Raw genomic sequence first — 16,350 nt, 5'->3', positions numbered from 1 at the left:
ACTAAAGAAAAACTAGCATAATGGAAAAGTCAGAAATGTTTTTCATTTAAACTAAAGGCCATGTACAAATTCTGGAAGGAAAATTAAACATGACATGTGAGAGGAACAATAATAGATTTATGATTGAGATTTAGTGTAACACTACTTTAAGAAATTGAAAAATTATGTTTGTCATGTATTCTACCATATAATTTTCATAAATCATCTGTCACTATATGTGTGTGGATGCATGTTTATTCACATACACCTAACATAAATATTTAAACCCATTTATTTTTCAATTTTTTGAGGGCCTCTTTCACATCCTTGTTTCATAGACTGTAAATCAGAGCATTTAACATGGGAATCACAAGGGTGTAAAACAGCGAGGTCATTTTGTCTTCATCTAGAGAATAGGAAGAACTTGGTCTGAAATACATAAAGAGCATAGTTCCCTGGAAAATTACCATAGCAGTTAGGTGGGAGATGCAGGTAGAGAAAGCTTTGAATATCCCCTCAGTGGAGTGGATCTTCAAGACTGATAGGATAATATAACAATAAGAGACAAGGACTCCTGAAATGGTACTTAGTTCAATGAAGCCAAAAATCATGAATATCACTAACTCATTGACCTGTGTGTCTGAGCAAGATATCATCAGAAGAGGATGAACATCACAAAAAAGTGGTTAATCTCATTTGACCCACAGCAGCATAAGCAGAATGCTAATGTCGTGTGGATCAAGGCATCTGTCATTCCCACCAGGTAAACCCCAGCCATGATCAGGGAGCACACTCCACTGGACATGCTGACTGCATAGAGCAAGGGGCTGCTGATGGCCTTGTACCAGTCATAGGCCGTCACTGACAGCAGGAGACACTCAGAATCAGCAAAGATACAGAAGACCAAAAATTGCAGGGCACAGCCATAGAAAGAGATTGACTTTTTCTTGGGAAATAGGTCCACCAGCATACTGGGGCTAATGGCTGTGGAATAGCAGAGGTCACAGAAGGAGAGGTGGCTGAGGAAAAAGCACATGGGTGTATGCAGGTGGGGATCCATCTTAATCAGGGTTATCATTCCAAGATTTGCCAGAAGATTGATGATATAAACAAGTAGGAACATGGTAAATAGGATCACTTTGTTCACAGTGTTATTAGTAATTCCCAATAAAATGAATTCAGTCACAGAATGCCAGGGTCTAGCCCCCGAAGGATCCAGGGGAATCCGAAGCAGAAAGGGCGTCAGTGAATGATTTAGAGAGAGATAAGGAAAGAATGTTATAGATAAGAAAATAGAGGAGAGAAAGAGGCTGATATTCCTTGGTTTACACAGAAAGCTAATAATGTCTTAGAAGCTCAGGCAGGAAAGTGAATGCAGAGAGCCTGTGTTCCAAGGAATCAGCCTGAAAAAGAGAGGGAGGGAGAGGGAGAGAGAAAGAAAGAAAGAGAGAAAAAAAGAAAAAAACACGAGGTGACCAAGCTTCTTCGGTAAGTGAGGCCCATTATTTTATTTTCAAAAGGGGCTTTTATTGCTGAACTTGTACATAGAGGGAAATGAAAGATGCAAAGTCTTACAGAGTCAGCCCAAACATTACATCTGTTTCATCTTTATCAAAACCAGGATTTTTTTTTAGCATACCTTTCCCATAAACAATATTATGTACATTATCTTCTGGCCTTGGAAGCCTGTGAACTTTTTATGACCCTCTTTTGATAAAGGCTGTTCAACCAGAAAATTTATTTTCCCTTGAAAAGGGAATATATATATATATATATATATATATATATATATATATATATATTAATCTATGTCAGCCTCAGAAAATGTTAAACAGAGTTACATTTCTCACAGAGCAAAGGTGCAGTGAGTTACAAGAAATAAAGAACCAATTAGCTCAAAAGTCTGATGTGGTTAATTTCAAGGCTACACTTGTTTTTCTTACATTCCAACTATGTTAACTAATGCACTCCCAGGTGCACAGTGGATAAGAGATATGGGAACTTAGCAACAAGCATTGGCCCAATAATGAAATCCTACACCAGCACTACTCTAATAAATTTTAACTCTTTAAAAGGCTCTATGTTTTAGGCTTCCTGTGCCTCTCACAGTTGGGAGGCTGTGAATAATCACATGCGTAGCTGCAAGAGTCTGGATAAACCTGCCAAACAAGCTAGAATGCTAACAGAGGGGATTTGAATTGAAATATTCCTCTCATGTCCAGGAGATTTATTAGCTAAAGCCCTAAGTTGATTTTCTCCAGAGAAAGGTGGTCGGGGATAGCCCCCTGTTAATGTCAGGAGAGCTGATGAAAGGCACAAAACAGTAAGACAGACAGATTCTGGTTTTGGAGTAGATGCTCGAGCAGTCTAGGGAGCCCCTCGAGCTCTGAAGCCTTGCTTAACAGTTCTCTTCCACATGACCTTTGCCATGGGTGGGATCTCCCGTGCTGGCTCCCAGCAACAGAAGAGCAATTCTCTCCTTCCATTCTTTTCAGATCTTGTATAAACTCTTGAGAAATTGATAAAAAAAATGACACATTCATGTGTAGCACTTCTATACATCTGTAAAAAATCATAAGGCAGAACATGTTTTTTTTTCTTCAGCAAATGTTTTTATATTCAGATAAATATGCACACACACAAATTAAAGAGGCATAGCTCTCTATTCTGCAAGAATAAAATGAATTTGAGAAAAACCTTTTTGAAAGATTGATGTAAATCTAGATGCCATCCACAAGGTTTGTCACTTTCTACCACCTCTTTTCTGAGTCTTACTTTTTTTCTTTTTTTATTTACCTCAGGGAGTAGATCTAGAGTGATATACTTTTTTTTCACCTCATATGGTTTTATATGAAAGAGACTCCAGTGATAGAGGCTAGTCTCTAACATTTAGGATTATTTTCAATGCTTGAAAATATTCACTTGGGTAAAAAACATATGATTACAATTTTTGTGTTTCTCAAAAAAAAAAAAAAAAAAAAAACCATGATTGGTTTAAGATTTTTTGACTTAGTTTTATGCTTACCACAGGGTTTTTGACTTAATTTTATACTCACTACAGGGTAAGTATATCAATGACTAGTAATAATGACAGCAACAAAAAAAATTGTTACTTATTTTAATTCATGCTGTGTTTAGCCTTTGGTGAGATATGAAATAATTATTACTGACCTATTTTCTAGATATTTGCTATTGCTTTCCCACAATGGGCATTATCTATTTGTGGAGAGGTTGTTGTCAAAGGATGAATCTTTTTACCAGTGGAAGAAAAGAGCTAAGAGGCAGTGAAAGCAACAAAGTTAATCACACACATTTGCATCACTTTAGATTCTAAATGGCTTTTTTAATATAATATAATGGAAACTATAGAAGGGACAATGTTGTTCATTGTTCAGTTGCCATGTCTTGTCTGACTCTTCACAACCCTATGGACTGCAGCAAGCCACACTTCCCTGTCCCTCACCATCCCCCGGAGTTTGCTTAAACACGTGTTCAGCTTGCCATCCAACCATCTCATCCTCTGTCTCCCTCTTCTCCTTCTGCCTTCAATCTTTGCCAGCATCAGGGTTTTTTCCAATGAGTTGTCTGTTCACATTAGGTGGACAAAGTATTGGAGCTTCAGCTCCAACAACAGTCCTTCTGGTGTGTATTTGGGGTTGATTTCCTTTAAGACTGACTGGTTTGATCTCCTTGCTGTCCAAGAGACTTTCAACAGTCTTCTCCAACATCACAGTTCAAAAGCATCAATTCTTTGGCACCCTGCCTTCTTTATGGTCCATATCGGACAACTGTATGTGACTGTTGGAAAAACAATAACTTTGACTATACAGACCTTTGTCAGCAAAGTGATGTTTGCTTTTTAAACACTGTCTGGGTTTGTCATAGCAACATAATTTGCTACACATATTTGTGTCAATTTATATTCTAAATGGCTTTTTATATAATAAACTGGAAATGAGATTAGGGATGATACATATTTCAAAAACCCATAGACTTCTCTCTCTGTTATGCATTTGTATTTATGTGTGAACATATGCATATATTTAGGTATATGGAGAAAGTATACAAGTTATGGGCTTTTTCTTTAGACCTAAGTTAACATGACATGTGGTCACATGGGGATGCATTTGTACCTATTTTTATTTTTATTCAGGCACCTACACTATTTTTCAATACAACAAAACATATCTTAAGTTCATATATACATTGCTCAATGCTAAAGGAAGTAAAGGCTTTTGTGTAAACCAACAGCAAAATAAGATAAAATGTTGTATCATGGATATTAACAAGCTCAGACAGATCGTTTCAATTATGAGAAAAAACCCCCACTATTTCTAGCCACTAGATCCAGATTTTAGTGAGTAACCAATCATAAAAATGCTTCATTTACGTATATATTTTTTCTTTTTTATCAAAAAGTTAATATTTTCTCTTACATTTCTTAAGATAGGATCTAGGAATTTACCTGAAATCAGCAGGTCTTGGTTAGCTGAACAATAGGCAGATGGCTTTTTATTTAACCAGATTCATTGGGATTTAAATCCCTATGCTACTGTCCTTTGGCTTTGATATTATTCCAATATTTCCTTAACTACATTTCTGCTTCTGTTTATCCCCACATGAATTCAGGAACAATTTAGTAAAGGCTAAGCTTTTTTGCTTCACTATTGTCAGCAAATTGATTCATGGTAGAATGAAAACTGCAAATTGTCTTTGTGGTATGCTTCACGGTTAGCCAGAAAATATCTCCTTCTCTAGTCAAAGAGGGAACATAATGAAACTCAAAAAAATTCTCCCTTCATCTTTTCCAGCTCCTTTTGATTGTTCGTTTCGCTTCTGAAACACTACCCTTTACTATCTCATTTTGGAGTATTATTATACTCCAATACTTTGAATTACCTTTTTATTGAATTATAATGCACATAAAATAATCTTCATCCTTTTAATGTATACTGTTCTTAACTTTTAGTGTATTTTTAAGATTGTTCAGTTATCACCTATCTACTTCAGAACATTTTCATCACTCCAATAAGAAATAACAAGCTTATTAGCTGTCGTTCCCCTTTCTTCCCTCCCTAAGCTCTGGAAACCACCCCTTTCTGATAAGGTATGGTTTCCTATTCTTGGCCTTGCATATAAACAGAATCATGTAGTATGTGTTTTTATCCTGTCAAGCTTCTTTTCTTCAGTATACTGTTTTCAATGTTCATCTATGTTCTTGAACATATAAGTTCGTTTCATTAAGTGACACAGTAATAATTCATTTTCAGGCTATAACACATTTTATTGACCCTTTGTTCAGTTAGATGATCATTGGGTTATATCTATTTAGTTGTGAATAATGACACTATAAACATTCTTGCAAATGCTACCTTTCAAGGCAGCCCTTATCACCAGATATCATCTTATCCATCCTTCAACCACTTATCATCCAGGGATATTTCATTGATTTTTGTGACTCTCTCACATTCTCTAAATTTTGCACTCTTTTTTGAATTATGTTTATTTTGATCATTTGAGAATCTCTATACTACAATTAAGGCCTCAGAAATATTATCAATGCTTATTTTGAATTTCCTAAGCTCCCTGGACAAGAAGATGAAATGTAGGGCTTTCTAAACACATATTATTATTTCTTATTATCAAAGCAATATAAAATAAATAAAATATACCCCTTGGGGGGATTTTATATTGATATGGCTCATATGTGCAAAGACGACCCATTTAGAAAATTGCGCAGGTATGATAATTTTTCTAAATCTTCAGAGTTCCATTTTATCCTGAAAATAATGTGTTCCCTGGGGGTTCAGATGATAAAGAATCTAAAATTTGATCTAACATCTTGGTATCTCTGATGTTACTGGACCTTTTTCCAGCATCCCAGAACTAGTTCTCTTTTTACAATGACCTGAATAACCAAAATGTCAGTCACTCTCCCTCTATATGTGTGTTGTTTAAGAAGTGCTTCATAAAGGCACTTTGAGTACATATATGCACAACAAAATTAAGAAGAGATTGCACACCTAATTACAGATTTAATAACAATAACGTTAAAAAAACTATTAATAAACAAATCAGTACTTAGAAATTAACAGAGTTCTACAATGAGCTCATTGATAGTTTGGGAAGAATAAAGCAAATTGTACACTTTTCCCATATTTTCCTTAGAGATACAGTAACTCTTTATCTTTCTTTTGAATTTTTGCCATATTCTAGCTGCTTTGATGAACAAAAATGGTCAGAAATATTGTAAGTCACTTTTTAAAAAATAGATTTATTTATTTTAATTGGAGGTTAAATTCACTTCTGAGTCAAGCCTTTAAGAAGGCAGTATCTAAAAGTCATGACCTACAGTACAGAAAGCCCAACAAATCATCTGAATAACAGACTTGACAAGTTCTGAGATAACATGAACTAGGAAGAGAATTTGAGTCTATCTTGCTAGTCATTTACATCCTGTGCAGTCGTGAAAAACCTTGTAGTCTAACCCATCTTTCCATGAATATTTCATGTATCCTCAGTTAACATGAGAAAAAAAAAAGATAATGGATCAATGGTCATTCTTTTAAGTTATTTAGGTTTGAAATACAGCTTTATGTAGTAAGAGATAACAGGAACTGTGTGGGGAAATGAATCAGAAAAAAACAAATTTTAAGTGTGCTGTGCTGTGCTTAGTCACTCAGTCATGACTGACTCTCTGTGACCCCATGGACTGTAGCCCACCAGGCTCCTCTGTCCATGGAATTCTCCAGGTAAGAATATGAGAGTTGGTAGTCATTCCCTTCTCCAGGGTCTCCTGCAGGGCAGGCAGATTCTTTACCATCTGAGCTACCAGAGAAATTATATATATAAAGAGTGAGGAAAATCTTTGAAAACAATATATTTATCTGACAGAGATATACTGCCTTTTGAAGCATAGGTCCATGAATGGACCCAAAGATTTTCATATTGAGAGAAGTAAGTCAGACAGAGAAAGATACATATCATAAGATAGCACTTATATGTGAAATCTAGAATATGGTACAAGTTAACTTTTTTACAAAACAGAAACAGAGTCACAAATTTTTGGGTTCCTTTTCTGATTGCTTATTTTATTTGTTTCTTGCTCTCATCTACGTGCTTTTCTCTAAAACTACAAAATTCAGCAGGTTAAAGTTCATTTAATTAGTCCATTTTTAATTTGGAAGAAAAGATACCTAGTGAAAAATTTTGTTGCTTTTTAAATTGTTATTCCCATTCTTGGTATAATAATCCCAACTGTAGTTTATTACTTTTGTCATTAAGTCAAATCTGACTCTTTTGTGGCCCTGTGGACTGAAGCCCACCAAGCTCCTCTGTCCATGGGATTTCCCAATCAATAATACTGAAGTGGATTGCCTTTTTCTTCTCCAGGGAATCTTATCTCAGGGATCAAACCTGTGTCTCCAGCATTAGCAGGCAGATTCTTTACCACTGAGCCACTAGGGAAGCCAAATCACATCAATACTAAGGTATCAAATAAAGTACTCTGGAGATATTTTTGAGGCAAAGATCAAACCACGTAACTATTAATAATTCCCCATTAAAATCAAGAAACTGATACATCTGTATTACAAAAGAGTTTTATTATCATTATTTACTTCACTGTCACACATATGGTATATATAGAAGTGTTTTAGTCATCTCATTCTATTCCTGTTCATTTTAATTTTCCCCTCAGCTACATTCTTGTCTTCTGGGAAAAATCCCTTCTGTTGCATTTCATTCGTCCAGAACCCAGCTTTAGCTTTTTAACAGTGCTGTTATCAAGACCATATTGAGGGAGGAGGGAAAGATGGCGGAGGAATAGGATGGGAAGATCACGTTCTCCCTCACTAATTCCTCAAAAGAACATTTCAACCCCGAGCAAACTCCACAAAACAACTTCTGTAGGCTGGCAGAGGACATCAGGCAACCAGAAAAGCAGACCATTGTCTTCAAAAACAGGTAGGAAAAAATATAAAAGACGAAAAAGGAGACAAAGGAGGTGGGGAGGGAGCTCCGTCCCGGGAAGGGAAGCCCGTCCCGGGAAGGGAATTTTAAGAAGAGAGGTTTCCAAACACCAGGAAACACTCTCCCTGCCGAGTCTGTGGCGAGCCTTGGAAACACAGAGGGCAACATAACAGGAAGGAAAAATAGATAAATAATTAAAACCAAGAGATTACAAGCCCACCAGTAACTCCCCCAGCGGAAAAGCAGCACAGACGCCTGCATCCGCCATTGGGAAGTGGGGGCAGGGCAGGGACGCGCGGGAGGCGCGGGCTGCAGAGCTTTGTAAGAATCGGGCAGGAACGCCCCAAGCTCCACCAGAACGATCTAACTTGGGCTAGCAAACCAGACTGTGGGATAGCTACCACGCGAAAAGCTCGAACATAAGACACTGCCAGGACCCAGCACAGAACAAAGGACGGAACGGAAAAAGCCAGCTGCAGACCATTCCCCGCCGGGGACAGGCAGCCAGAGCCGTAAGGACTGGAAAGGGGCAATTGCAGACCCGGAGAGACTTTACTTACCTAACTGCAAGCAGGCTCCTTTGCTAAGACTTCTGGGGGTTCTGGACAGTCACAGTCTGCCTCACGGGGTGCGCCAGCGGTCCACCCAGAGAGCTGAGCGGCAGCGGCGGAAAAGGTGACAAGCCGCGGCGATTGCGCTCGCCAAACTCCTGAGCTACTCGGACCTGGGAAGGGCACAAAGCGCAGTCCCAGCCGCATTTGTGCCTCTGAGGGCTGCCTGAGGGCCGAACCTGAGCGGCTTGGACCGGGGAAGTGCAGCAGCCTAGGGCCGGCCCCAGACGGTTCCCGGCTGAGCATCATAGAGCCGGAGCGGTTTGTGCACCGCGAGAAAGGACAGGTCAAGCGGGGCAGAGATACTGTGTACACACGACAGTGCTATTTGTTTGCAGCATCCCCCCTCCCCACAGCGCGACTGAACTAGTGAGCCTAAAAACCAGCAAACAGAAGACGTTAAACAGAGGGAACCACCTTGGAAGTGAGCCCACACAGCCCATAACATCAGAGAAGAGCCAGATATATTTTTAATTTTTTAATATTTTTAAAATCATTCTTTTTTTTTTTGCCTTTTGCGCTTTTTTTTCTTTTTTTTCCGAGCTTTTTTTTAATTGTTAAATCTTCTATTTCTCCTCTAATTTTTATTTCTATAACCTAGTATTACTATTTTTTAAAAAAAAAGACTTTTTTTTTTTTAAGGCAAACACCATATATACTCTTTGGATGGTTGTTGGTGTTTTGTTTTGTGTTGTTTTTGTTTGTTTTTTAATAATTCTTTTTTTTTCTTTCTTCCTTTTTCCTTCTGCTTTTCTTTAATATTGTATCTTTGAAAATCCAACCTCTACTCCAGATTTTTAATCTTTGTTGTCAATTTTGTACATTTAAAAACCCAAACTTCACTACCCAAGTTTACCTGAGAGCGAGATTACTGGCTTGTCCACTCTCTCCTCCTCTGGCCTCTCCTTTTTCTCCACCAGGTGGCCTCTGTCTCTTTTCTCCCCCATCTCTTCTCTATCCAACTCTGTGAATCTCTGTGTGTTCCAGACGGTAGAGAGCACCTAAGGAACTGGTTACTGGCAGGATTTGTCTCTCTCCTACTCATTCCTCTCTCTTATCCTCCTGGTCACCTCTGTCTACTTCCTCCCTCTCCTCTTCCCTGTATAACTCTGTAAATACCTCTGAGCGGTCCAGACTATAGAGCGCACATAAGGAAGTGACTACTGGCTAGCTTGCTCTCTCCTCTCTTGATCTCACCACATCTCATTCCAGTTACCTCTAACTACCCCCTCCATCTTCTCTTCTCCTTGTAACTCAGTGAACCTCTCTGAGTGTCCCTCAATGTGGAGAAACTTTTCATCTTTAACCTAGATGTTTTATCATCGGTGCTGTATAGATGGAGAAGTCTAGAGGCTACTGTGAAAATAAAACTGAAAACCAGAAGCAGGAAGCTTAAACCCAAAGCCTGAAAACATTAGAGAACTCTTGAATTCAGGGAACATTAAGCAATAGGAGCTCATCAAAAGCCTTCATACCTACACTGAAACCAAGCTCCACCCAGGGGCCAACAAGTTCCAAAACAAGACATACCACTCAAATTCTCCAGCAACACAGGAACACTCCCCTGAGCCTCAATATACAGGCAGCTCAAAATTATCCCAAAACCTTTGATGTCTCATAACCCATTACGGGTCACTCCACTGCACTCCAGAGAGAAGAAACCCAGCTCCACCCACCAAAACTCCAACACAAGCCTCCCTAACCAGGAAACCTTGACAAGCCACTGATAGAACCCCACCCAAAGTGAGGAAGCTCCATAATAAAGAGAACTCCACAAATTATCAGAATACAAAAAGGCTACCCCAAACGCAGCAATATAACCAAGATGAAGAGACAGAGGAATACTCAGCAGGCAAAGGAACAGGAGAGTTGCCCACCAAATCAAACAAAAGAGGAAGAAGTAGGGAATCTACCGGAGAAGGAATTCCGAATATTGATAGTGAAAATGATCCAAAATCTTGAAATCAAAATGGAAACACAGATAAATAGCCTAGAGACAAGGATTGAGAAGATGCAAGAAAGGTTTAACAAGGACCTAGAAGAAATAAAAAAGAGTCAAAATATAATGAATAACACAATAAATGAGATCAGAAACACTCTGGAGGCAACAAATAGTAGAATAACGGAGGCAGAAGATAGGATTAGTGAAATAGAAGATAGAATGGTAGAAATAAATGAATCAGAGAGGAAACAAGAAAAACGAATTAAAAGAAACGAGGACAATCTCAGAGACCTCCAGGACAATATGAAACGCTCCAACATTCGAATTATAGGAGTCCCAGAAGAAGAAGACAGAAAGAAAGATCATGAGAAAATCCTTGAGGAGATAATAGTTGAAAACTTCCCTAAAATGGGGAAGGAAATAATCACCCAAGTCCAAGAAACACAGAGAGTCCCAAATAGGATAAACCCAAGGCGGAACACCCCAAGACACATATTAATCAAATTAACAAAGATCAAACACAAAGAACAAATATTAAAAGCAGCAAGGGAAAAACAACAAATAACACACAAGGGGATTCCCATAAGGATAACAGCTGATCTGTCAATAGAAACTCTTCAGGCCAGGAGGGAATGGCAAGACATACTTAAAGTGATGAAAGACAATAACCTACAGCCCAGATTACTGTACCCAGCAAGGATCTCATTCAAATACGAAGGAGAAATCAAAAGCTTTACAGACAAGCAAAAGCTGAGAGAATTCAGCACCACCAAACCAGCTCTCCAACAAATTCTAAAGGATATCCTCTAGACAGGAAACATGAAAAGGGTGTATAAACCTGAACCCAAAACAATAAAGTAAATGGCAACGGGATCATACTTATCAATAATTACCTTAAATGTAAATGGGTTGAACGCCCCAACCAAAAGGCAAAGACTGGCTGAATGGATACAAAAACAAGACCCCTCTATATGCTGCTTACAAGAGACCCACCTCAAAACAAGGGACACATACAGACTGAAAGTGAAGGGCTGGAAAAAGATATACCACGCAAATAGAGACCAAAAGAAAGCAGGAGTGGCAATACTCATATCCGATAAAATAGACTTTATAACAAAGGCTGTGAAAAGAGACAAAGAAGGCCACTACATAATGATCAAAGGAACAATCCAAGAAGAAGATATGACAATTATAAATATATATGCACCCAATATAGGAGCACCACAATATGTAAGACAAATGCTAACAAGTATGAAAGGGGAAATCAACAATAACACAATAATAGTGGGAGACTTTAATACCCCACTCACACCTATGGACAGATCAACTAAACAGAAAATTAACAAAGAAACGCAAACTTTAAATGATACATTAGATCAGTTAGACCTAATTGATATCTATAGGACATTTCACCCCAAAACAACGAATTTCACCTTTTTTTCAAGTGCTCATGGAACCTTGTCCAGGATAGATCACATCCTGGGCCATAAATCTAAACTTGATAAATTCAAAAAAATCGAAATCATTCCAAGCATCTTTTCTGACCATAATGCATTAAGATTAGATCTCAATTACAGGAGAAAAACTATTAAAAATTCCAACATATGGAGGTTGAACAACACACTTCTGAATAACCAACAAATCACAGAAGAAATCAAAAAAAAAAAGACCATATTGACTGACACTTTTCAATCTACTCTCACCCAACACTTTAAACCTGAGTTTGGGTAGATAAATTATTATTTTAAATTGGATAACATAAAATATCTTCCAATGGGATTTGTGTTTCATTAAAATTGGAGATTTTAAATAATTGAAAAGCATGTCTTTAGAAGAAAATGTCTTCCTCATATATAAGCAAGTGGGAAAAAAATCTCTAGGATTTTCCTGGTACTCCTGGTAACATTGAGATAGTTCTCTACTGGCAAATGTGTACTGAGGAGGAAATTACTTCTTTCAGAATATAGTTTCTGTTCCTCAAACCTAGAGTACTATGGCACAGAGTTCATCGGCTAATACAGTACTATATTCACTATGTCTCACTGCAGCTAAGAGATGGAGAAGGCAATGGCAACTCACTCCAGTACTCTTGCCTGAAAAATCCCATGGATGGAGGAGCCTGCAAGGCTGTAGTCCATGTGGTCGCTAAGAGTTATATAAGACTGAGTCACTTCACTTTCACTTTTCACTTTCATGCATTGCAGAAGGAAATGGCAACCCACTCCAGTGTTCTTGCCTGGAGAATCCCAGGGACGGGGGAGCCTGGTGGGCTGCCATCTATGGGGTCACACAGAGTCAGACACAACTGAAGTGACTTAGCAGCAGCAGCAGCAGCAGCTAAGAGAATGACTGGGAGCCAGTGTGTGAATAAAGACAGTGTTTTCTATAAGCAAGGCAGCGTTTCTAATAATGAATACTGCACAGAGATACTCCGTGGAATTATGCATTACACTAAAATCACATATGTACACGGAACATTCTTTTTGCACAATAGGCCTTTAGATTAAAAAATACAAATAAGATTTCTTATCATTTCTCATTGCATCTACTTTGCTTAATGAAAATCAGCGTCTGATATGCTTACAGAAATTTTCACCTAAAAAAGTATACTGTAAGAACATTTTCAGAAATGAAACTATAACCAGACCCCCCCCCCAAAAAAAAAAATAATTTGTCTTTTTGGCAATTTTACCCACACTCATCACAAATTAATGTTCAATATCATATATCACTTAGCTTGTCTATTTTTGTGGTATATACCAGGGAAATCATATTGTCTTTACACTATTATGTCTGGCTTCTTTCATTCAGTATTATGTTTGTGAAATGTCTCCATATGCTGTTGTATGCAGAGGTAGTTAATTCGTCTACACTGCAGTCTACTGTTTCAACATACAAACTTACCATAAATTTATTTATCTAATCCAGAGCAGGAGTCAGTAAACTTGATCCATGACATTTTACCTAAGGTGAGATGTACCATTTATATGTGTATTACACATAGTTGCTTTTGGGATATTATAGTAGAATCTTTACTTACCATGTCCAAACTTTTATTTGAGTTATGAATTCCCTAAAAAATATTCCCATAATTTCTTCTTTAACCTCTGTAATTCCAGACATGAAAGCCAAATATTATCTAGATGTTGTTTGCTGCAATTCTATTTTGGCTATCAATTAATGGGCTGAAATTTTCTTTCTTCTTCATATCACTTACATTAGATCCAATAAAATGGACCAATATGTAAATCATATCAGTCTTTAGATAATGTAACAAATATATGTCATATGAATGGAGATGGATTAACTAGATAATATGTTACATCACAATCCACTGATGCCCTATTTTTGTTAGACTTTAATTTTCAGACAGTGCTTTGATCAAGTTGCTTTTTATAAGCAACTGTTCCAAAAGAGTTTGATAAAATGATAAAATATGCTAGGATTAGAAACCTATGTCTTTTATGTAAAATAAGAATTCTTTGCAGTATTTTTCCACCATGAGAATTTTTCCTAATATGTCATGCATGTGTGTGAGCTCAATCATATTTGACTCTTCGCAACTTTATAGACTATATCCTGCCAGACTCCTCTTTTCATGGATTTCTCTAAGCAAAAATCTGGAGAGGGTTGTAATTTCCTCCTCCAGGGGGAATTTCTGACCCAGGGATCAAACCCATATTTCCTGCATCTCCTGCGTCAACAGGCAGATTCTTTACAACTGAGACATCTGGGAAGCCCAATATGCCATAAAGTCTCACAAATGACATTTTGAATAACAGAACAAGTTCTTTAACTTTACTTCCATTCTAAAATACATTCACATAAGGATATTTTAGAATGGTGACTAGAAAATTTAAGACAATCATTGACTTTAAGCTTTTAAAATTTTGATAGTTAATTAACAGTCTTTCCATAGCTTATGGTGCTTCAAACATATGGCCATATCTTTACTTTCTCAACAAACTGACTCAGTGGTTAGCCTTCAGGAAACAAAAACAAAGGTAAATATCATTAACTCATAGCTGTTTAGTTCTGATGTAATCATTATGCATTTCTTTATAGATCCATTATTAGTGTCCACAACTAATTAATGTGCATTCCCCCCAGAAAAAATCTATTGTATACACGTGTAAAAAAAATGTATATTAAATTATGCTTTAAATATATATATATATATATATATATATATATATATATATATATACACATGAATGTACATGTATTAACATTGGCTTCCCAGGTGGCACTAGTGGTAAAGAACCCACCTGCCAATGCAGGAAATATGAGACATGGAGTTTGATTCCTGGATAGAGAAGATGCCCTAGAGGAGGGCATGACAACCCACTCCAGCATTTTTGCTTGGAGAATCCCATGGACAGAATAGCCTGGATGTCTACAATCCATTGGGTTGCAAAGAATCAGACATAACTGAAACTGAAGTAACAACATACAAACAAGCATATATTAACATACACATATATATGATTTATGAGCATTTTTTGCTAAAGGATTCAGCATCCCATCTCTGTTATTCAAACACTGATTATTGTCTGGTGACATAAAGTTGTAAAATAAGCAAATATGTAATAAATAAAAAATAGAAAACATTTTTAGTGTTTTTTAGTGCTAATTATATCACAGTTACACAAAATTAACTGAGAGTTTAGTATGTACCATATATATTTGTGTATATGTATGTCCATATATATGCATATGGGCTTCCCTGGTAGCTTAGCTGGTAAAGAATCCACCTGCAATTCAGGAGAGCCTGATTTGACTCCTGCGTCAGGAAGTTCCCCTGGAGAGGGGATAGGCTACCCAACCCTGTACTTTTGTTTGAATTTAAATTTATTTATTTTATTTTTTTTAATTTTTAATTTATTTATTTTTTAAATTTTAAAACCTTTAATTCTTACATGCGTTCCCAAACATGAACCCCGCTCCCACCTCCCTCCCCACAACATCTCTCTGGGTCATCCCCATGCACCAGCCCCAAGCATGCTGCACCCTACGTCAGACATGGACTGGCGATTCAATCTTACATGATAGTATACATGTAGAGGCCCTGTTCTTGTGCTTTCCTGGTGGCTCAGATGGTAAAGGATCTGCCTGCAATGTGGGAAACCTGGGTTTGATGATAGGTTGGGAAATCCCCTAGAGGAAGACATGGCAACCCACTCCAGTATTCTTGCCTGGAGAATCTCCATGGGCAGAAGAGCCTGGTGGGCTACAGTCCATGGAGTAGCAAAGAGTCAGACATGACTGAGCAACTAAGTACAGCACAGCACATATATGTATTAACATACGTGTGTGTGTGTGTGTGTGTGTGTATGTATATCTTTCTTTTACAATAGTTTTAAACATTTTGCTTTTGGATTTACAGCCCTTGATTTTTATTCCATGATGACTTTAAATCTTATTATGAATTATTTGAATGTTCAGTTCCTTAATGTTTAATATTAACTCCTAACAACTTTTAGTATAGAATCTACAAGATGGACTATAACATAAAAGTTGTGCTGAAAATGCTCAGTAAATGCACAATAAGTCCTAGGGAAATTGAAACAGCATTTGAATGAAAAAATGAAACAAAAGTTGGCATAATTAGAAAACTCAAAAGTTTTTTTAAAAACAATTAGTGCCACATTTAAATTCTGAACACACACTAAGCAGACGTGTGAGGGGAACTGTAATATATTTTAGGATTGACGTTTAATCCAAATACTTCTTTATTTAGGAATCTGAAAATAATTATGTTTCTCATGTGTTATGTCATATAATTTTTTAATTAAACAAGTACTACATATGTGTGTGGATGTGTACACATATATATGGTATAAATAT

At 37.2% G+C, this 16,350-nt stretch overlaps 1 pseudogene; it reads right to left on the bottom strand.

The window, feature by feature from the left end:
- Positions 1-260: 260 nt before the first annotated feature.
- On the bottom strand, positions 261-2,465 carry LOC138428995 (olfactory receptor 5W2-like; annotated as a pseudogene).
- Positions 2,466-16,350: the final 13,885 nt, after the last annotated feature.

This window comes from Ovis canadensis, chromosome 24 (genome assembly GCF_042477335.2).
Source record: "Ovis canadensis isolate MfBH-ARS-UI-01 breed Bighorn chromosome 24, ARS-UI_OviCan_v2, whole genome shotgun sequence".
Classification (NCBI taxonomy): Eukaryota; Metazoa; Chordata; class Mammalia; order Artiodactyla; family Bovidae; genus Ovis; species Ovis canadensis.
Note: the sequence above shows the minus strand (reverse complement) of the source record. Positions and strands in the feature narration are given on the sequence as shown.